Here is a 24141-nt window from a genome sequence, read left to right on the forward strand (position 1 = left end):
ACCTGGGTCCTCTGATGCAACATCCTGCATTCTTTCTGTTGCTTCACAGTGCAGAATCCTCCTAGAGATTTGGACTTTACTGGTCCCTTAAAAGACGTAGAAAGGGCAGGACCTGAAAGCCCTTTGGGGACCCCACAAATCTCAGCTGTAATCTGAAGCCCAGAATGAGAAATCAATGCCCCCTACTACTATGCAGCCAGGAGAAGCAGCCTTCCATGGTGAGGTCAGGGAGGCCTGGTTTCAAGTCCCACCTGGGACACTTATTGTCTCCTTGACCCAGGGCAATTCACTTAACTTAGCAGTGCCCCAGAGTTTATAAGCTAAGTCTGTAAGCTGCAGAGAAAGCACAAATCTGCGTCTGTAGAGGTATTATTGTAGACTTTGTTTCAGTGGCCAGGTAAACCAATGTAATAGTGTTACCTACAGGTTTCACCATAGAAGGCAAAGTCTGGCTGAGGAGGGTAATCCTCTGAGCCTTACCACTTACTTGGGCAAATCACTCAACATCTATGGGCCTCAGTTTCCTCCTCTGTAAAATGAAGAGAGGTCGACTGTAGTGGATATAGATGCCTTTGAGGTCTTCCCTGCCTTTCTAGGTCCATGATTCCAAGCTGTCTTGTGAGTTCTAGGAGGCAAAGAAGTGTGGACAGGGACTAATCCAGAGATGCGGGAAAGCCTTTGGAGGTTTGGAGACAGGTAATGGGGGTTCCATTTTGACCATCTTTGGGTCCTTGGTTTATTAGATAAAGAGGCTTCTGTCCCTTTAAGACCACTGAACTCTCTAGTGTGGGTGGGGACCATGCAAGTCTTCATGGGAAGTCCTTCTTTGAATGATAAAAGGATGACTTTAATTGAAATAGAGTTACAACTAGTGCCAGATTTAAGAAGATGCTCCCTCATTTGTCAAATCAAGAGAGCTGAGGAATTATATATGTGTACGTATGTGTGTAGCATGCATACATATATATCTATATAATATCTATATTTATGTATAATTTATGCAGTATTTCTCTGATTCACGCATCCTGCTTAAGCTATCCATTATGGCCCATCACATTAATTTAATTGAAAAATTCGGAGGGAATTGTATTAGATTTTTTCCCATTAAATTAACATTAGCGCCTTTAAATAGATGTCCTGGGTGCCCATTGTTGCTAACAAAATTATTATGCAAATTGAAATTTGGCCTTTCTGGATTTGGCCACCAGTTCCCAGGCCCCTCTTCTCCCCGCCCCCCCAACCCCAACTCCTTTCATTTAATTGTCCCCACATCTCTGAGTTCCCAGGCCATTGGGAAGAGAAGGGAGATCCTTGGTGCTTCAGAGTTCCCTCCATATGCCCCACTCCTCATGCCCAATCTGGCCTCATCTTCCTCCTGGAAGCACCTCGAACAGTGCTTCATACAGAAGAAGAATATTTATGGAAGGAAGTGGAATTCGATCTCAGTTGTTCTCTAGGAGGATTTGGGCTTGAGTCCAGCAGAGGAAGGGTTAAGTGAACAAGGATGTATCTGGACCCCCTCCCCCAGCCCCAACTAAGGATAAGGGAAGTGATTCACAAGGAAGTCATTTAATTATTCTTGTATGTGCCTAAGTGTGGCCAAAAGAGAAACAGATGGTGGGTGAGGGCACATGAATTGTTTTGTTTTTGTGCCTATGGACCCTGCACCTAGCACAGGGCCTGGGACATAGTAAGTGTTTAATAAATGCTTGTTGATTGAGTGATTGATGTTCTATGCTCTGGGGTCCCCCCCAGCATGGATATCTGGTGTTTTATATGAATTTTCTTTTTGAGACTGGGTTATCCCATCTTGCCCAGACTGGCTGTTGCCAGTGGCAACAGCTGCCACTCCTGGGGGTCAGTCTCACTACTGATCAACAGCTCTGTTTGCAAACCGAGCCAATTCACCCTTCTTTAAGCAGCCTAGTGGCCCCAGCTACTGGGGGGCTCGCCATAGTGGTGTGTGACTGGGTACCCAGCCTTCTGCAACCCTGAACTCCAGAGCTCAAGCGATCCCACCACCCCCACCCTCAGGCAGTTTTATGTGATCCTAAGGACTCTTCCCTTGAAATCAACTTACATGATGCTCCTGGAGTCCTGGAAGCATTTAATAAAATCGGTTGTACCACCTGATGCATTTCACCCTCAGCTGCCAGGAATGCCTTTTGCCTCCAGCGGGGAGGAGGGACCTTCCTTGAGACCTTGGCACTTCAGGAGCTGCCCACTTGGTTTGCTGTGGGAAGCTGAATAAGAAGCAGTCCAGACTGGAGTTTGTGGAATCTTCCTTATCTAATCTTTTCCCCATTCTCTTTAAGTATACCTGGGCCTGCATTTTTAGGTTGAAGGTTCTCACGTGTCCTCCCATCTCCCGTTCCCCCTCCCTCTCCACCTCCTTTAGATTTTATCTTTCAGTCGGCCGGGAGTGAAGTCATTCACTGCTAATCCTTTTGGTTAAGCACTGAGGTTTCACTAACCTGGAAGAGTCCTAGGAGAAGCCCTTGTCTTTCTTATTTTCTGTCTTATCTTATCTCTCTATCTCCTGTTGAATGTTTCCCTTTGGTGTACGTGCTAAGCCTACCTTGGATTCAAAACCAAAATGCTTCAAATCTGGCTACTCTAACTTGGGAAAGTCTAGACTTTCTTTTCTGCTGGCTTTTAAAAACTGAATTGCAAAAATATAAATTAGAGGGGGATTAGGCTGCACTGATTCTGTGTTGTTATTCGGTTGTGTCCGACTCTTCGTGACCCCATTTGGGGTTTTCTTGGCAAACATACTGGAGTAGTTTGCCATTTCCTTCTCCAGTTCATTTTACAGATGAGGAAACTGAGGCAAACAGGGTTAAGCGACTTGCTCAGGGTCACACAGCTAGGAAGTGTCTGAGGCCAGGTGTTAACTCGGGGCTGTCCAACCCTAGGTTATCTTAGGGCCGCATTAAAATGAAATAATTATTCGAAGGCCACCCTCAGAATAAAAATACAGTACACTGATAGAAAATGGGGGAACGGGCGAAATCAATACCACAGGAAAAGGCGCGAAGCACGAAAGCAAACACAAAACAACAAAGCGACAAGTACAAAGATAGGTGCATACTAGTCTGCATCCCACAGACGGAACGCATCCCACAGATCAACTGAAAATTCCAAGCGATATGTTCCGTCCACAATACTGCTTAAAAACACCAAACTAAATTAACAGCAATGAGATTATTTATTAGTGGTGGAATTAAAAAATCGAATACAAATTCCAAATTATATGTAAATTATTGTTTTATTTTTTTCCCCTCGTGAAAATTAAAACCCACAGGCGGGCCACGTAAAATTGCACTTCGGGCCGTATTTTGGACCTCCCTGTTTTAACTCAAGGAGGTGAGTCTTCCTGACTCCAGACACTATCCACTTTGCCATAGAGGAGGCCATTTTCCCAAAATGAAAAATTTTTTCCAGCTGTTAGTGTGAGACTTTTGGGTTTCTTCTAGCTACCTGAGGGAGTAAAGTAGAGATCATGGACTCTGGGAAGACAAAAATCTCAATGCGGGGAGAAAGCTCAGAAGTCATCTAGTGGCACCCCCAAGAATTCTCTCTACATCAAGTTTTTCTTGAAGGCAGTAAGGAAGGCAGCTAGGTGGCGCCATTGCGCATACAGCGCCAGGCCTGGCGTCAGGATGACTCATCTCCCTGAGTTCAAATCTGCCCTCAGACACTACTAGCTGTGTGACCCTGGGCAAGTCACTTCACCCTATCAGCCTCCATTTCCTCATCTGCTAAATGAGCTGGAGAAGGAGCTGTCAAACCATTCCATCATCTTTGCCAACAAATTGCCAAATGGAGAGTCAGACACTATTGAAAAAGGATTCAACGAGTAAGGAGGAACCCAAAGTCCTGAAGGCATATTGGGGCAGCTCTTGAGTTAGAAAGTTACTCCTTTTGTCAAGCCAAGGAGAACAAGAATGATTCTCTTCTTCCTTACATTCCTTCAAATACTTGGAGACAGTTCACCCCTCAGTACTCTAGTCCCAGGCTAAACAACCCCAGTTCCTTCAGCTGATCCTGGCATTCAGTGCCCTTGACAATCTTCTTAATTGGAGGCCCCTTTATAGTTATTTCTCGAATGCTTCCTTTGCCAGGTTTAAAAAAAAAGGATTTCAACTCAAATTCAAGAGGAAATTCCACAATGGCATTTGCCACAATTAATCATTTTTATTAATTAACCCTAGGGCCTAGATCTAGAGCCAGGAGGGATTAATCTCATAGACAACTAGTATATTGCTGCCATAGATGAGGAAATCGAGGGTGAAGGGAGGTGAAGTTCCCCTGCCCAAGGTCACCCAGGCAGTGAGGCCTTGGGCAGGAATCAACCCAGATCATCCAACTACTGAGCCTAGGGTTCATTTGACTTGTAACTCTTTCCTACTCAATCAACAAACACTTATTAAACACCAAGTAAATATTAAATACTGTGCTTGATTCTATTAAGTGCCAACTCTGTGCCTACTAAAATGTAAGCTCCCTCAGGAAGGGATCTTTTGAGTCTTTCTATCCTCAGTGTCCAACTGAATTGAATGAAAATTCTTTGGTAGGTTCTGGAGGAGATACAAAGGTGAAGAACACCTTTTGGCTGCTGAGCTCAAGGGACTTACAATTTACTAATGGGGATGCCTTCATTCATTCAAAAAGCATTGTTAAACACCCAATAGTCAGTCAGTCAACAGCATTTATTAAACTCCTACTGTATTCAATTCGATAAACATTTTATGCTGTTCATTTGTTTCAGTTGTGTCCAATTCTTTCTGACCCCACTTGGCAAAGATGCTGGAGCGGTTTGCCATTTCCTTCTCCAGATCATTTTACAGATGAGGAAACTGAGGCAAACAGGGTTAAGTGACTTGCCCAGGGTCACCCAGCTAGGAAGTGTCTGGGGCTGGATTTGAACTCAAGAAGAGGAGTCTTCCTGACTCCAGGCCCAGTGCTCTGTTCACTATGGCGCCCCCTAGCTGCCCTTCTGTCCTTTAGGAAGATCAATTCTATAGTTGAATAGAACATAGACTGCAAGTGAGGAAAGACCAACTAGCAGGTTACATTGCAATAGTCCAGGGATGAGATGACGAGGGAATAAAACACTAATTGTTTGACAGGGTCCAAGGAGAGAAGGGGGTGCATAGGAAAGATGCTGCGAAAGGAAAAATAAGAGTTGGTAACCAATTGGATGTATGGGGTGGGTGCTGGTGATGAGTCCAGGATGAAGCCTAGGTTTCAAGCTTGGGTGACCGGAAGGATGGTGGATTGCATGATAGTATAGGTGGCTAGGGGGCGCCATAGTGCACAGAGTCCTGAGTTTGGAGTCAGGAAGACTTCATCTTCACAAGTTCAAATCCAGCTTCAGACACTAGCTATGTAACCCTGGGCAAGTCACTTCATTCTGTTTACCTCAGTTTCCTCATCTGTAAAATGAACCGGAGAAGGAAATGGCAAATCACTCCAGGATCTTTGCCAAGAAAACCCCAAATGGGGCCACAAAGAGTCAACTGGACTGCACAACAACAAATGCATGAGGTGTGATGCTGAGAATACAAAGAAATTGGGTGAAACAGTGCCTACTTACAAAGTGCTTACATTCCACTTTATTAAGAACATAGACAAAAAGAAAGGGAGATGTAAAGAGATGAAGCCTGGCAGGTAGGTTGGGACCAGCTTGTGGGGGGCCCTGAGTGCTGTAGGCAGGCATTTCTGTTTGATTGGCTGGGCAATGAGGCCACTGAAGGTTTGGGAGCACAGGAATGACGAGATGACATGTGCACAGATAAATATAGCACAGAATGTAATATGCCAAGTGCAGATGAGGAGGACAGAGTGACTGGCTTTGAATGTGTAAAAAGCAACCCAGGAACTAAAGGAACTTTCACAAAGTAAAAATATCTCTTTGGAGGTTGCTGGGGGGGTTGTGGGAGAGGGAGCTAACTTTGCATTCTCTCTCTCTCTCTCTCTCGATCCTTTGAGCAGTCTAGTGAAGTCTATGGACCCTTTCTCTATTTTTGAATACATAGAACAGAATACAGAGGATTACAGAAGAAACCAATTTTATTGAAATAATATCTCTCTCAATCAATCAATCTATATCTATCTATCCCTATATCTATCTATCCCTAAATCAATCTATCCATCCATCCCTATATCTATCAATCCATCCATCCATTCATCTATCCATTCATCCATCCATTCATCCATCCATTCATCCATTCATCCATCCATCCATCCATCCATCCATCTATCTATTAGCCAAAAAAAAAAAAAAAAAGCTCACAGTCTGCAGGTTAAGAATCTTTGATGTGACTCCAACCCTTCATTTAAGAGACTGAAAAAGTTTGGGCCCCCATAAATTCAGTGATTTGTTTAAGATCACTTAGATAGTAAGGGATTTGATCAGAGCTTCTTGGATTGCAGATCTAGCAATGGAGGACCTTTCGATGCCAACCCCGCTTTGAAAGATGGGGTCAAGACAGACTTATGTGTAGGCGCCATGAGCCGTTATGAATCTGCTGTGATTTCATGGAGGCCACACCATCCAGGAACTTCTTTGCTCTTAGATATTGCCTTCCACCCACTCAGCATGGATCTTGCCAGTATCTGGGTTTTTACTAGTTGTCTCTTCCTTCCGAAGGTAAGCTCCTTGAGGGCAGGGACAGTTTTTCTTTTTTCTCTGTATCCCCAGCACTTAGCCCTGTGCCTGACACTCAGTAAGTGATTAATAAATGCTGATGGATTGATTGTGATGGAAGAGGCCCCACTGGAAAGCTCTCACACTCTCTAAAGCCTCTAACCCTCCGGCACTCTTCCAAAATGATAAAGTAATTTCAAGATCCGTTCTTTTGAATTAACCTGGTTCTCCCCCAATTCAGCTTTCAGGCCTTTCATCTCAGGGACTTTGTATCCTTCACCCCAACCCATGCCTGGAATATTTTCCTTTCTCTAAGCATCTCCGACTTTCTTTAAGGCTTCTCCTATGTAGGATCAGAGTTTGAGAGCTAGAAGAAACTTGAAAGATTATCGAATCTACTACCCTCCTCATCTTACACCCAAGGAGGATAAGTGACTTACCCAAAGTCAGGCAGAAGTGGAAATCCAGGATTTGAATCTAGGTCTGCTGACTCCAAAGTCACATTAATTGTGCTGAGCCCCATTGGTTCCCTACCTCTATCCTCCATCCTCCTCAAACTGTCTAGTATTAACTTAACTGGTCCCATGTGGCATCCTCTAGTAAAATAGACATATCTTGTATCTCTAATGCCTAAAATTGTGCTATGGTGTTTTTCTTTTTGGGGGGTAGGGTCAGGGTGCAGTTGAGGAAATGACCTCAACTTCAGCGACTGAGGAAATCTGTCTGTCATTACCCATGAACTCCAGCTGTGCTAACTAGTACCTCTTAGGTTAGCACTGAGAGAATGAAGGATTTGCCCAGAGTCAAACAGCCAATATATGTTAGAGGCAGGCCTTAAACCCAGGATGTGGCTTAGTGGATACAGTTCTGGAAGGGGGTTCAAATTCCACCTGTTGATACCTCCTAGCTGCCTGACCCTGGGCAAGTCATTCAACCTTTGTGGGCTTCAGTTTAATAATTTATAAAATGGTTAAATCAAATCTAAGACCTCTCCCAGCTCTGAATCTATGAGCCTGGGAGGACCTCAGAAACCAGCTTATCCAATACTTAGCATTTTACAGATGAGGAAACTGAGGCCAGAGACAGGTATGGAGTGTCCCAGGCAGGATGGAATCCCAGGTCTGTCTTCTGGATCCAGAACCAGTGTGCCACCCACCGCCTCCTTGACTCTGGGGCGAGGTTTCCATCATTTCTTCTGTGGCTGCCTCTGTCTACCGACTCACACACAATAAATGTTTGTGGAATTTGATTGGATCAAACCATTTCTTAGAGTAATAAGAAAGCTCTGGAGCAGAGATGAGAAGTGTCAGAGCATGATTAACATAGACAGGGTATTTTCCCTCAAGATATTCCGGACCAAAGGGGGATATTATAATCTCCTTGAGGGTAGGGACTGTTTCAGTTTTATCTATGGATTCTCGGCACCCACCACAGTGTCTGACACATAGGGTTTCATAAATGCCTGTTGATTGATTGACATCATATCAATCAAAGGACGATCAAATGGGTGTGTAGGTGGTGCCATAACGAATAGAGTGCTGGGCTGAGAGTCAGGAAAACCTGAGCTCAAATCCTGTCTCAGAAACTTCCTAACTCTATAACTCCCAGGCTAGTCACTTAACCTCTGTTTGCCTCTGTTTCCCCATCTGTAAAACAGGAATAATGACGGTGGATTGTTGTGAAGCTCAAATAGGATAATCATTGTAAAGCCCTTAGCACAGGGCCTAGCACACAGTAGGCACTATATAAATGTCAGCTATTATTGTTGTTCAGGGCAGTTAGGTGGTGCCACAGTGCATAAAGTACCAGCCTGGAGCCAGGAAGACTACTCTCCCTGAGTTCAAATCCAGCCTCAGACACTTACTCGTTGGGTGACCCTGGGCAAGTCATATAACCCTGTTTGCCTCAGTTTCCTCATCTGTAAAATAAGCCGGGGAAGGAAATGGCAAGTCATTCCAATACCTTTGCCAAGAAAACCCCAAAGGGGGAGTCACAAAGAGTCAGACAAAGCTGAAAAAGGATTGAACCACAACATGCCGTTGTTACATCCTTCCAGAAGAACATAAACTCTAGGAGGGCAGGCACTGATTCGTGTTTTTTTTCTGTATGTCTAGTACAAATCCAGTGTTTGATAAATGCTTAATTAATTTATTTAATAAATAATTTATTTATTAAATGGTAGGTGTTTAATATATGTTGACTGATTAATTGCTATTATATCCCCTTGGAGAAAATGAGCTCTGAAAGCACAGGAATTATTTCCTTAAAGGTTTTCCTATCTATGGGAAGGTGATATAGTGGATGAAGCCATGGGCGACCTGCATTCATTCATTCACTATTAGCTGTGTGACCCAGGCAAACTACTTAACCTCTCTGGGTTTCAGGTCTTTGATTTGTAAAAAATGATGGGGTTGGACTCTGTGACCTCCAAAGTTCCTTCCAGCTTTTAATCTATAATTGTATGAACATAGCAGAGGCTGAATAAAAGCTTGTTGAAGACGTCAGACTAACTGATTCTGGAGCTAGAACGCAGGCCAAGGAGCCTCGGCTTTTCTACCACCACCCCCAGGCTACTTCTCTGTAGTTCAGACTTCCCACCTCTCCAAGGACTGTTTGCTTCTGAAAGATAATGTGGGCCTAGGACCCTAAGGTCCTCCAGTGAATAACAGTAGGGAAATAGGAAACACAACATTATCTGATCCCCCTCCAGGGAGAGTAGGGAGGAGGGGAATGGGTGAAGAAGCCAATAGAGAAAGCTCCCTCTGTCTCTCCTCCTGGCTCTTACCTTTGGGTGAATCACGCTATTTACTAACCTGGCCTCCAGCCCCCTTGTACTCTCCAAACCCCGAGATCTCCCCCCGAGGCGACCGGCACCCAGCTCCACTTGCTGGGAACTGAGGAATGGGGCACGGGCCAAGCCTAGCTCCATATTCCATTCCTGGGGACGCAGGCCCAGTCCTGCCTTTCACTCCCAACAATGCAAAGAGTTCTTTTCTCTGAATTCTCTTGAGAATACCGGCAAATCTGGAAGAGCTTTTGTGGCGGGGGGCTCCGTTTCAATCAGGGCCAATGGCTTGAGGAGAAACTTTTTTATTTTAGAGCAGAAAAGGGCCTCACAAGCCAACTAGTCCAACAGATGAAGGAGGAATGGGAGGTTCAGAGAGTTTAGGTGGGTTGCTAAAAGTCACCCTGAGAGTAAGAAGCAGAGCTGAGACTTGAACCCAGATCCTCTGACCCCCAAATTCAGGCTCATTTATGAACCAAAAAGTGAAAACGGGTTAGGAAGGAAGGACCAGGAGCAAGATAAGATGTAAAAGGGAGGTGTAAATTGCATGCTGGTCTTGAAGAGAAGTAAATATGAACTACAAGGCCCTTTGAGATGCCTGAGTTCAAATCCTACTTACACTTGATCTTGAACCCTAGAATACCCTGGGACTTTGAACAAATTACCTCCATTCCTTCCGCTCTCTGATGATAGATAAATGTAACCCACATTCTGAAGCTACTATCTCAATTTCTACTCTTACTAATGAGCCTTTCAGGGCTCTAGGATTAGGCCTGAGGGGTTGGGGCTTGTCTTTCTCATGCTATGTTGCTCATGAGCCCCCACTAGCCTACTTCCCTTTCAAAAATGACCAATTGATCTCAGTAAATCAACCAGGCAGCCAAGTCAGAAGACCTGAGTTCAAATCCAGCTATAAATCCTGGGCAAGTCACTTAACCTCTGTCTGCCTCAGTTTTCTCATCTATAAAATGGGGAAAATAATCCTAATACCTACCTCCCTGGGTTGTTGTGAAGATGGAGCGAGACACTATTTGAGGATCAAATGAGATGATATTTATAGGATACTTTGCAAAACTTAAAGTACAACATAAATTCAAGCTAAAAAAAACCCACCCCCTCAAAAAAAAAACTTAGTTAGTTTTTAGAAATGGGTATCATTCTATAGTTGTCTATATATGTCTATATAAGACATCCCTCCGAAGTTTGAGACATACTCTTCTGCAAGGACCCAGAGTCCAGGGGAAAGTGGGCTCAAGCTTAGGGAGCGTGTGTGGCAAAGAAGCATTTCGCTGCTCCTGGAGTCTTCAAGCTGAGGTGTGGGAGAGTTTTTCTCCTGGGCTCCTTATGTAATTTTGAATCTGCTTCCCTTTAGGGATTGGGAAAGCCCTGCATACATAAGTAAGAATCAGGGCAAAGGGGATGCAGCAGATTGGGAAATCCTGGAAAGGGGGAAATCTCCTTACAACTCTGAGAAAGGAGGCAGGTTGGGAGGGATAAATGGGGATTGCCACCACCAGGGTGGGAAGGAGACCTGTTTGGAGGGGGAATGTGGCCTCCATCTAGCACTGTCTTATCAAACACACTCGCGCGCACGCACGCATGTACATATGCACATAAAAACACATATACAAACAAATATACATATACACACATATATACATACACACATAAAAACATACAAATACACATATGCATATACATATAAAACACATACAAACAAATACACATATACACACATACACACAAACGCGCATATATACATACACACGCACACACACACCCCACCTAGTTGTGGGTAGTCTTTAGGGTATGAAGGTTATACTCTCAGGTTCTGAGATCTTCTCTCTTTTTTTCCTGGAGGTGTTCAGTGCTGGGCCCACTGGTTATTTCTGCCTAACAACTGTGTTCAGCAGCAGCTAGGGGATTCTTTTGACTCAGCAGAACTGTAATGCTAACCGTCAGAAGGCAGCCAAGCAAGACGAGAGGTAAAGAGACTGTTTCCCACTCCCCACCCCCAGCACTCACACACACACCTCCCCCCACCCAAGTCTTTCTCTTCACCTTTCATTTCCCTGCCTGTTGCCACCTTCCCAAGGCCTCAGCAGGCATTACACACACACACACACACACACACACACACACACACACACACACACTCCACTCCATGCCCCTGTGGCTGAGATTTTCCCATTGTCCAACCCCATCGGAACCCATCTTGTCATGGTAGACTGCAGAAAGAAAACCACTGCCCAGTCCAGTCCAACCTGGTCTGCCTGGGTCTCTCAATGACACCTGAGCAGGAGACCCTGCTCACCCCAAATGTGTTGTGTCATCTCCCAGGCTCAGACCAGTCTGAGGGGGTAAAAGAGGCAGCTGCCAGACTCCTGCGGTTTCCAGGGCGTGGTAGCAATTTGCCTACCCTGGGACTTTGTACCGTTGTTGCAGGGCTCTTGGGTATGTGTGTGTTTTAAAGGTAATGATTTCCCCCCAGGTCTGGGAGGTGTTCTACCTACTGGCACAGAATCCCACACCTGACTTGCAGGATGGCCACAGGAGATACCGGGGGAATTCAGCAGCCGGGGCCGAAGGGGCCTGGGCCAACTCCAGCCAGCTCCAGCCTCTGGGCACGTATACACGATGCTGCCTGCAGAAGGCCCCAACACAAAGTGAACCAGCTGGGCAGGGAGCAGGAAGAAAGGAAAGGATTGGGGCCCAGCCCACGCAGCTTCCACAGCTGTTCACTGACCGCCCTTGAGTGAGGGCTCTGCCTCAACTTGACTCCACACAGCTTAGTCTATTATTCCCTTTGGAAGAAGCTGGTTGGCTGGGGCTGCTTGGCACATGACTAAAAGTGGATCAGGGTATGCCCTCAACACAAATTTGTGACATGGTCTGCCATTTTGGGACAAAAAAAAAAACCCAGAACGCTGGCTGTCACGCAGAGGTTTCAGATGGGGAGAATTTCTGTTCCTTTGGGTGGATTTCATCTGAATTTCATGTACCAGGGAAAGTTACAGTTATTTGGTTCAATTGAATTCAACGATGATCTTTTCATTAATTTTTTTAATGTTTTTAAACTCTGAACTTTACAAATACCAAATAAAACGAGCATTTCCCTGGACAAAGTAGAACAGAAAAAGAGGGTTGTACAAGAAACTATGAATTTCCATCCTATGCATCTTGCCTTTCCTTTTAAGTAGATAATAAATTCAACACGTAACTTTTAAAACTGTCCTGCTCAACGAGCATTTTTTAAAATGCCAACTATATTCTAGGCTCTGTGCCAGATGCTTGGGATACAAAGGTAACCATCAATCACAAAACCTTTATTAAGCGCCTACTATGTTTCAGGCACGGTTCCAGGGGTTGGGGATACAAGTACCAATCCCTACTCAGTGCAGTGGGACACATAATAATAAAATAAGAATAAAATATAAAAATAAGAATAAAAAGACGGTAATAACTTTTATCCCTCCATAATTCTACCCTGGTAAAGGAGGAAGAAACAACGCCAGGGAAATCAGAAGCGATGGCTCCCAACTCATCACATCCTCCTGAACTGTTCACCAAAGATGCTCAGAGTTGGGGGGACTCAGAGTCCATCTGGTCCAGCCAATACCCAAGCAAGAATTACCTCTCCAACAGATGTGACGGGTGGTCCTTCGACGGTGGCTCCAAGACTTCCAGTGAGAGGAATCCCACTCCATCCTGGGAAAGCATATTCCACTTTTGGAGAGCTGTGACCATTAGGAAGATTTTCTTGAGATCGAGTCTCAATATGCTTCTCTACAACTTCTACCTGGAGCCTCTGGGGCCAAGCTGAAATGAGTGTAATCCTTCTTCCACATGACTGCCCTCCATATACTTGAAGACAGCTATCATGTCCTGAGTAAGCATTTTCCTCTCCAGTTCCTTCAAGTCAACCACTCATCCCCAGTAGAACACAGTCCTCTCTTTCTATCTTCAATGCTTAGCACAGTGACTGGCACATAGTAGGCACTTAATAGATGCTTGTAAACTGACTTTACTGATACTACAATCCACTGTGTAGTACCAGAATCACCCTATGACTCTGTGCCTCAGTTACTTCTTGTGAAATGAGGATAACGAGATCTAACTCTTGCTTGTTCAACTTTGTATATATTTAGTATTCACTCATCTTTATTCAAATAAGATAATATTTATAAAGCACTTAGCCCAATGCCTGGCACATAGTAAGTGTTATATAAAAGCTTTATTTTTGTTCTATTGTTTTCAGGCATGTCTGATTCTTCTTGACCCCATTTAGGGTTTTCTTGGTAGAGATCCTAGAATGGTTTGCCATTTCCTTCTCCAGCTCATTTTATAGATGAGGAAAATGAGGCAAACAGGGTCAAATGACTTGCCCAAGGTCACACAGCTAGTAAGTTTCTGAGGTCACATTTGAACTCAAGTCTTCCTGACTCCAGGCCCAGCACTCTATCCATGGTTCCACCTACCTGCCCCATATAAATGCTAGATAATAATAATAATAATAACAAACAATGGTAATTATTATTATGGTTGTGGTTGTCATTATTCTCCCAGTAGAATAGAAGCTCCCTGAGGGCAGAAACTCTCATTTTTGTCTTGGAATCCCTGTTGCGTAGGGCAGTTCTTGGCACATAGCAGACACTTAATGACTGCTTGTTTAATGAGTGAATGAATGATGAAGAATAAGTGAAATGCTTCAGGAAATGCTTGAGGCTCCTTGAAAAGAAGGCAGCATGTACATTCACGGTTTCATTATAGTTTTATCCAAAAAATATTCCTTTAAAGGGGCAGCTAGGTGATGCAGTGGATAGAGCACCGGCCCTGGAGTGAGGAGGACCTGCGCTCAAATCCAACTTTAGACACTTACTGGCTGTGTGACCCTGGGCAAGTCACTTAACCCTAATTGCCCCCAAAACCAAAATGCCTCTAAGTCAGGAGTCCCAAACCTGGAGTCTGTAAACTTGTATCTTAAAACATTTGGAGAATTTGTTTCTATATAATTGGTTTCCTTTTTGATCCTCTATATTTTGTTTTACGCATTTTAAAAACATCATTCTGGGAGGGGCTCCATGGTTTTCATCTGACTGACAAAGGGGTCCAGGACATACAGGAAGGTTAAAAGCCTGCATTCTGAGTGAAGAGTTTACATTCACTAAAAAAGCATGTCAAATAATAATAATATAATTGCACTCAGGTCCTAGCTATCAAGTGTCTAGTGTATGCAAGATATGGCAGCCTTAACTCTTGCTATGGAGACAACATACATATATAGACTATATGTGCATATATATTCAACTTACCTAATTCCTTTCCGAGAAACTCAAAGAGACAGAGGGACATTATCTCATATGTCCTCATTCTAGTCCTGTGTGGGTATTATTACAGATGAGGAAGCAAAGACACAGAGAGGTCATATAACGAGTTGGGAAAAGATGTAAGGACAAAATATGGGTTTCCTAACTCTTGGAACAGCTCCAAGCCCATTAAAGGCAGTGAGAGGAGAAATTACTTTTCTTTGTAATTGGGAAGGCCACGGAGGCAAATTGCTCTCCCCTTCCCCACTTCTACCACTTGGATAGGTTAGGAAGGTGGGGGAGGACAGTAGGCTAGTGGGTATATCAGGGGATGGTCTTTCTTGTCGATTGTGAAAATGACTGAAAGGCTGTGGAAATTTTTTGTTGCATCCCTGACTTGGTCCGATGGAGCTGGTCCAAGCAGGGAGAGATAGATATGCTGAAACATACTCATTGAGAGCATCAAGAGTTGACTTTTTCCCCTCCTACAACATTCAGGATTCAAAAGCAATAGATCGGTGCTTCTCTATTGATTGAATTCCCATTCAGGGACCATAGCTCATGGTGAGTAACAAGTGAACCCAACCCAACATGAGGATACTTTTCCTTCTTCTTTAGGACACTCCATCTCATCAGGAGAAGCAATCAGCTTAGACTGAGAGGTTGATGGATGAGCTTGGTGTTACATTCTCACAGAACAGTAGTGGGACTGTCCTATTAAAAGAGACAACCCAATAAGCTGAGGAGATTCAGTCGATAGGATTAGTTGTGCTCATGGAAAGACTAAAAGGAGATGGCATTGGGTGAGCAAAACCAGGTGTCCAGCCCTCTGGTGGGCATTCTAAATGAATCCAGGAATTCAAGAGAATTGTGTTTCAGAGACAAAGCTGTTTCCTCTCTTTGTTTCTGGGTGAAATTTCCCCCTAGGTGGGCAAGGCTAACGAGTAGAGTAATTGACAAATATTAAATGAGACAAAGGCAAGTGGCTATGGGCACCCCGCTACTTGGGACCTTCACCTCTTTTGCCCAGCCCATTCATAGCTACCCAGATTCCAACAGGTTCCTGAGGGCACAGCAGGAATAGACGGTGGGAAATCCTTCCCATCTCTCACCCCAGCCACCATTTCAGTTGTGTCTGACTCTTCCTGACCCCATTTGGGGTTTTTGTGGCAAAGATGCTGGTTTGCCATTTCCTTCTCTAGCCCATTTTATAGGTGAAGAAACTGAGGCAAATAGGGTTAAGTAACTTGCTGGAGGTTACATAGCTAGTAGGTGTCTGAGGCCAGATTTGAACTCATGAAGATATCTTCCTAATTCTAATCTGAATGCTCTATTCACTACACCACCTAGCTGCTCAACCACCATGACCAAGTTAATAATAATTTTTTGTTGTTGCCAGGTCCTGTGCTAAGCCCTTTTTTACAAGTATTTTCTTGTTTGATCTTCACAACAACTCTAGGAGGTAAGTGCTATTATTAACGCCATTTTACAGATGAGGAAACTGAGGCAAACAGAGGTCAAGTGACTTGCCCAGAGTCACACAGCTAGTTAAGTTTCTGAGGCTAAATTTGAACTCAGGTCTTCCTGATTCCAGGTTCAATGATCCATTCACTCACTACACCTTCTCACTGTTCTCACCTGGCATCGCAAACACTCATGACTTGGTGTTGAACCCCCCTCCTGACCCTTGCCAGAAGGAACCCAGAGCCCTGTTCCACTCAGACCCTCAGATCCTTCTCTTCTTGGCAATCATTGCTTGGGAACATCTACTCATGCCACTCAGATGAGCAAGGGTTCATCAAATGCAATCCTTTTGGTAAGATGGTAGACCATTGGGTTTTGCGTCTGCCCCACCTTCGCTACCTAAGTTCCATTGTGTCTCATCCTCTGCTCTGCCAATATGTTCTCTGGACCTTTAAGCATGGTCATCTCACCTACCGTTGTATCTTAAGGACTTCTGGACTTTATTGTCCATCCTGCGGCCAAACTGTCCCGTATACACTGTCTCTATTTGTATCCCCAGCATTTAGCACAGTGTTGGGGACATACTAAGGGCTTTATAGACACTTTCCCCCTCTATCCAGAGTGGGTAAAAGTCCAGCTTTGGAATCAGGACGACCTGGGTTCAGGTCCTGCCCCTGCCCCTTATTGGTTATGACCTGCTGAATTCACATCTCAGGGCCCAAGGTAGCTCTCTAAGACCCTAAGATGCAGAGTAGGAACCAGTCGCTTTGGTGGAAGGAGCTTCCTCACTAGGAGTTCGAGCCCAAACCAAAAGGGAGTATATGGAGGCTACTGTGCTAGCCACTGTCATACGATACCCAAGGGAGTAAAAATGGTACAATAATACTTGTAGCCAGAGATGTAACTAGGAAGAATGGTGAGAGAAAGGGTAGCAGACTGTGTCCGAAGCTGCAGAGGGGTCAAGGATTGTGATTGAGAAAAGGGCTTAACAATAAAAATATCACTTGTACTTTTGGAGAGAACATTTTCAGTCTAGGGGTGGGTAAAGGGGCTAAGAAGTGAGTAGGAAATGAGGAGTCGGGGACTAGGAGTGTAGGCAGTTTTCCCCTCCTGATTGTGAAGGGGAGAAAAAGATATAGAATGATAACTTGGAGGTGTAATAGTAATTAAGGTGGGACTTTTTGCTGTTGACCTTTAATGATTCTGGCCTTTGTTTGAATGGGGGAGATAAAGTGGGATGTTTTTGTGTTTCTCAGCACTGAGACAATTGGGAACCACTGATTTGTATCTGATGTGATATTGGGGGTAGGGAACTTCTCCACGCCCAGCCTGGGTGAGGTCGCAGCCCTGAACAGGATATACAAGCCCAGAGGTTAGCGTTCTCTCTCAGAACTCTGAGCCACAGCAGGAATGGCATGTGACTCTGGGCCAGCCATTCTAATGAGCTCCCTGGCGGTACACCCAGATGTTGATAACTACGAATTGTATTCGGTCTGTAATTCAGGGTGCTGGTTTTTTCCCCTGAACTAAGTAAATGATACTTGTATGCTGGATTAAATTAAGATTGTTAACCCCTTAACGTTGCCTTCCTTAGTAAAGCAGATGAAAAGGACCTGGGCTTGCAGCGTTCTGTGAGCTGGTTGTCATTGGCTTTACACCCTCATGGCAGCTGCTAGCCTGATTGTTGAAACAGGGGGATGGTAGATTTGAGTGATTTTTTTAAAGACAGGGGACAACTAGGCAAAGTTATGGAGAGAGGGGGCATGACTGAAGGCAAGATCTGCAGGGACCTCGAGGATGGCGTGAGGCTAGGATCAGGGGCTCAACTAGAGGAGAAAGCCTTAGCAAAAAGACTGGAGCAAAGGAGGAGAGAATGGAGGGAAGTGGTAATAGTGAGAACATTTGGGAATCAGGTGACCTGGCAGTGCTAGCTCATAGACACTAGTGAGGTCACTCCCAGGAGAGCAACTCTGACAGCATGTACTCTGTATAACCAGGCAAGGGCATACATGTGTAGGCACACACACACACACACACAGCCAAGGAAGTACATCTATATTCCAGGCTTGCTTGTTAATATCTCCCTCCAATCAAGCCCAATGCTCGCGTCTCAAATACCAAATACTGCACTGTCTATGAGCGCCCACCAAAAATAGTTCTGGGTAAGTAAATATGCGAGCCAGGAGGCTGGTTAATTGCAATTTGAGTAGAGTGAAGTCATAGCCGGCTGGGTCTCTAGATGTCATGCAGCTGATGTAGGAGGACAAGGTATCAATAAATAACTAAGTGAGGCTGCCTCGGAAGAAGGAATGCAGCTGGCTACTTTGAGCAGAAATAAGTAGGAGGCATCATTCAAGTGGAGACAGAATAGCTGAGACAAAAGGGTGGACCCGGGTCAAAGGGCCTAGGATGGGTGGATAGATGGATGGGGGGATGGATGGGGGAATGGATGCATGGATGGAGGGGAGACAGAGAGAAAAAGACAGATGGATGGACAGATGGATAGACAGACAGAAATGGATAAACATATACAGGCAGATGGATAGAGAAATGTTATAATCAAAATTGAGGTAAACTAAGTCACGAAGTTCTGAGCATGATCAATTTATTGTCAAAGCACAAATTTGCTAATAAACAAAGTCTCAACCCTCTCAGAAAAGCTAAGACTCCAAATGAGGTGGACAGCTCTCTTTTATGGAGAAAAGTGGAAACATTCATAATAGAAGGCAGGATCATAGATGGGGAAGACAAATTGGTTACAAAATCTGTAGTATTATAGGTGTGCAGAACAATATGATTCACTGGGAACCGGGAACAAGGGGTTAGCTAAAACCCCTCCTTCCATTCTGTCACTAAGAAATGTTCATTGTTTAAGTCCACCAGCAAGGACAGCTTTGCAACAGAGGCCCAGACTACCTTGGATAACAGACCAGGCCAGACCAGACTCCCTGGTGTCCACCTGCACCCCTCAAGGATAACAGATTTCCTTGAGGAAAGAATAGACTAATGATTAGCAGATCTGAACTTCCAAACTTGACTCAGAGACAATGAGTGATTTACACAAAAGCAGGATTTCCAAACTTAACTCTGAGACAAATGAAACATGATTTCAGCAGTTACAAAAATGCCGTCTGTGATACAGAATGGAATCAATAACAAAAGAGAATCAATTCGATTTTCACAGTTTTCAGAGATAGATGTTTAGGTGACAGATGGATGGCTAGCTAGAGACAGATAAATAGAGATAGATAGGTGGGCAGATGGATAGAAAGCTGTATAGATGCTAGCTGCATGGATGGATAGATTGGTGAACAGACAGATGGAGAGACGATAGGTACATAGATAGATAGATAGATAGATAGATAGATAGATAGATAGATAGATGAAGGAATGGCTGGATAGGTAGAAAGATAGCTAGATGAAAGAATGGAGGAATAGATAGACAGACAGATAGATAGATAGATAGATAGATAGATAGATAGACAGGATAAATAGACAGATAGAATGGTGGATGGATGGATGCATACATATAGAGATGGATAGAGATAGAAATGGATAGATAGATAGATAGATGGAGATAGAGATAGATGGATAGATAGAGATAGAGATGGATATATATATATATACATGCATACATACATGCATAGACAGATAGATGGATAGATAGATAGATAGAAATGGATGGGTAGGTAGAAATATAGGTAGGTAGATGGATGGGTAGGTAGATGGAAGAATGGATGGATGAAGTGCTAAGGACATAAATACAAGTAACTAAATACAAGGAGCTAACATCTTAATGGAGGACCCACACATAAAGGGAGTTAATAAGGGAATGGGGGAGAAGGGGCAAGGCATTTGTCAAAGAAGAGGAGGAGGAGAAGTCCAAAGAGTCAAGTTGTGAGTGAAGAAGTAACGGCCTCTCTTGAAATAGTGGTTGGGGGACATATTCACCAATTGGGAGAGTGGGACCATAGGGCAGATTTTTCTTAGAGGTGGAACATATAGCCTCGGGTAAGCTAGACAGCAGGTGATGTAGTGGACAGAGCTCTCTGGACCTGGACTCAGGAAGATCTGAACTCAAATCTGGTTTCAGACATTTGGTAGCTGTATGACCCTGTTCAAGTCACTTAAAATCTGTCTCAATGCTTTCATCTGTAAAACAGGGATGATAATAGCACTTATCTCCCAGAGTTAGGAGGGTAAAATAAGACAATGTGTGTAAAACACTTTGAGAACCTCAAAGTGCTATGCAAAATTGACCTATTATAATTAGTTCGAATTCTGATGTCAGTAGGTTTGGAGTCAGAGGACTTGGGTTCAAATGATGACTTTGCCGTGTATTGCCTGTGAGGCCTTGGACAGATCACTTAACTTCTCTGGGCCCCGATTTTCTCATCTTTAAAATGAGGAGGTTGGATTAGACCTTGAAGATACCAACCTAGTTCTAAGCTTTGTTTCTCTAGAGTCTTGGAACCAAAGGATGGGGTTTGAATTACAGATCTGCCACAACATAGAATGAGAGAAAACTAGATCTGGAGGTGGAGGGGACCCCAATGGTCATTGGGCCAATCCCCCACTGCACAGAGGAGGAAACAGAGGCCTGTGGTCCTTAATAGGGTCTGTCATGGAGCGAGCTGGACTTTCTGCCCGAGATGCAGGTTTCTGCAGCTCCCTCCCCTGTGCCTCAGCCCCTGAACACCTACTACATGCAGGTATTTCTGGCAGTTACATTTCCTACCACTGGTCATCATAGCTTCACGTAAAATGGCATCAGTCCCTTTGGCTTTCAATGCCAGTGTGAACCACGAGAGGAGCCTTAGAGATCAGCCTCCAATCCCTGCATTTTAAGGAGGGGGAAACTGAGGTACAAAGAATAAAGGTAGCTAGCCCAGATAACCCCTGCAGAAGAAAGCAATAGACCTTCAGCTTTAAAGTGAAAAAAGCAACAGTTAAAATGAGATCTCCTGGCTTCCTGTCCAGGGCTCCCCCCATGACCCTTCACCACTTCTCAGAGAACTCAGATTGTCAGAGTCAGAAAGGATCAGCAAGGTCATCTAGACCAGGGCTTCTGAATCTTTTTGTGTGCCATGGACCCCTGGGATGGTTGTTGAAGGCTAAGGAACCCTTCTCATAACCATGCCTTTAAACACATAAAATAAAATTAATAGGATTTCAAAGGAAACCAAAATTCGATTGAAGTGTGTGTGTGTGTGTGTGTGTGTGTGTGTGTGTGTGTGTGTGAGAGAGAGAGAGAGAGAGAGAGAGAGAGAGACAGAGACAGAGACAGAGACAGAGAGAGAGGGACAGAGAGAGAGAGAGAGAGAGAGAGAGAGAGAAAAGAGAGAGAGAAACAGAGAGATAGAGACAGAGGGAGAAAGAGGAGGGGGGAGGGGAGGGGAGGAGAAGGGAGGTGAGGGGAGGATTGGAGAGGGAGGGGAGGGGAGGGAAGTTATGAAGAGTTTGCGGCCCCCTGAAAGGCATATCTATTACCTGCTAAATTTGCATCTAAAATTGTATGTGGCCCCCACTTCCACTGACCCATAAAGATCTAAGAACAGTGTTTTTAGTAGATGTCACCATACCCAAACACTCATGGTATGAGAAGTTCTCAAAGTCCAGGGACCCAGCAGAACCAATCCAAACCCTCTGGAAGCAGGAGGACATACATGTCGTCTCCATCATGCTTTTGTTATTGGAATTGTCCCACTGGTGTTTGCAATGAGCCTGCAGGTGACAGGCTTGTATCCCAGTATTTTTATTGAATTATAGAAAGTCGTCACTTTATACGTCTGAGCAATGAATGTGGCACAGTGTGTATAGCACAAGATTTATGTCTGAGTTCAAATCCTGCTGCTGCTATTTCCTAACTGTGTGACCCTGGGCAAGTGACTTCAAATCCTAAGCCTCAGTTTCCCTATCTGTCAAATGTGGATTATAATAGCACGTACCTTACAGCGTTGGGGTGAGGATTAAATGCTTTGAAGGCCTTAAAGTGCTACATAGAGTTCTAGCCACACAGAATACTAGCTATTATTATCTGCTGAACGTTGAACATATAAGAACAAGAGCAGGCTAGGCTCTTGTCTCAAAACTGTCCCAATCCGAACTGCACTGACAGTATCGAGCCCTGCAGAGAGCTTTAAACTTTGCAGAGCGCTCTCTAGGTGTACATACATGTGTAAAATCTCATTTGGTTCTCACGGCAATCCTGTGAAGTAGGGGTTCATTTTATAGATGAGGTCGCCGAGGCTCAGGAAATGTCAGTGACTTCCCCAGAGTCACATAGCTAGTTATGTGTGAGGCAGGGTTTGAACTCAGGTCTCCCTCACCCCAAATGCAGAACCCATCCATCACACCCAGCTGCCTTATCACAGGATACAGATTTTGCAGATACTTGAGATACTTCTCTTTTGGGTCTCCCCTGATCCCTTCGGTTTCTCTCTACCCTGAAATCCCAGTTGCCTTTATGTTGACCCCTCCCCTCTGTTTCATACACACACACACACACACACACACACACACACACACGCACGCACACACTCACACACGCTGTGCCTGAATCTGCCTCTTCAATAACGTCTCTCTTTCCATAAGGTCCTAACCACTGTCCTCTATAAGAAATGATCCAATCTATCATCTGTTCTTCTGGGGCCCTATTTATGAACCATTGGCTAAAACAACCAGCAGAATGTTTTAAAGGGTATAAGTGAGGACCATTACCCTCCCAAGGTAGCACATGAATCTTAACACTTGCAGCTTGTGGATATGGTGTTTTTGCCCAGAGGAATGAGTGCTGATGGGGATTCCAGGCAACATGGCCGGAAGATGTGGGTGATATCCTGGGATGTGTGTGGGAGGGCCTTTCAGCACCCCTCCAATGAAACGAAATTGGGAACCACCTACTCTGCTGGGTCAGAGTTGGCTCTGGGGTTTCCGAGTGGAATTATCCTGGACCATGTGGAAGGAGGCTCACCATGACATTTGCTCACACATTTTTCCCCACTGGCCAACTGGGCAGGTTGTCCATCATGCATTTAGGCCTTGATATTGAAGAATTACAGCTTGGTGAAAGCTAAAGCACGATTATGTAAGAAGGAACTGTTTCGAATCTGGGCCTCCTCCTCTAACTGTGCGGACTAGTCCATGAACCTTTCATTACCTGGAAGCCTTTGGGCAAGTCACTCAACTTGACCAGGCCTCAGTTTTCTTTATCTGTAAAATAAAGGGACTTAATGTCCTTCAGTTGTGACCCCCAAGGTCCCTTCTAGTTCTAAGTAAAATCCATGATTTCTACAAGGTTCAGGTATCCTTTTACTCTGATGTAGAGAATGAGATCTCCTGGTGAGTTTGATTCTTGCCTAGGCTACTGGCATACCAGTATTGATGGCATGGAAGCCAGCTTTTTGCTTAGATATCCATGTACTGCAGGGTTGCTGTGGGGGAGGTCAAGATTGTCTGCAGCTAGACATTGCTAGTTCCTTTTGCAATGAGATTGCCTCCTATCCACTCTGCACATATCTGGAATGTGCCTGTTAATAGGTTGGATACCTATTTACATATGTATTAAAATATATGTATTATATATAAATCAAAAATTAGCCCTCGTATGTATATATGAAAATACATACATGTATACATATGTAGAAAGACAGGGAGGGGAAAAGAGAGAGAGGAGAGAAGAGGGAAGGGGGAGAAAAGAAGAAGAAGGAGGAGGAGGAGGAGGAAGAAGAAGAAATGGAGGAAGGGAAGGAAGGAGGGAGGGAGAGAGAGGGAAGAGACAAAGAGGGAAGAGAGAGAACCAATATGTTTCTATGTTATGCCCCCCATTAGAGGGCACCTAAGTGGTACAGTGGATAGAGGGCCCACCTGGAGTCAGGAACATTCATCTTCATGAGTTCTAATCTGGCTTCAGACACTTACTAGCTGTGTGACCC

Source organism: Trichosurus vulpecula, chromosome 1, assembly GCF_011100635.1.
Source record: "Trichosurus vulpecula isolate mTriVul1 chromosome 1, mTriVul1.pri, whole genome shotgun sequence".
In the NCBI taxonomy this organism is placed as follows: Eukaryota; Metazoa; Chordata; class Mammalia; order Diprotodontia; family Phalangeridae; genus Trichosurus; species Trichosurus vulpecula.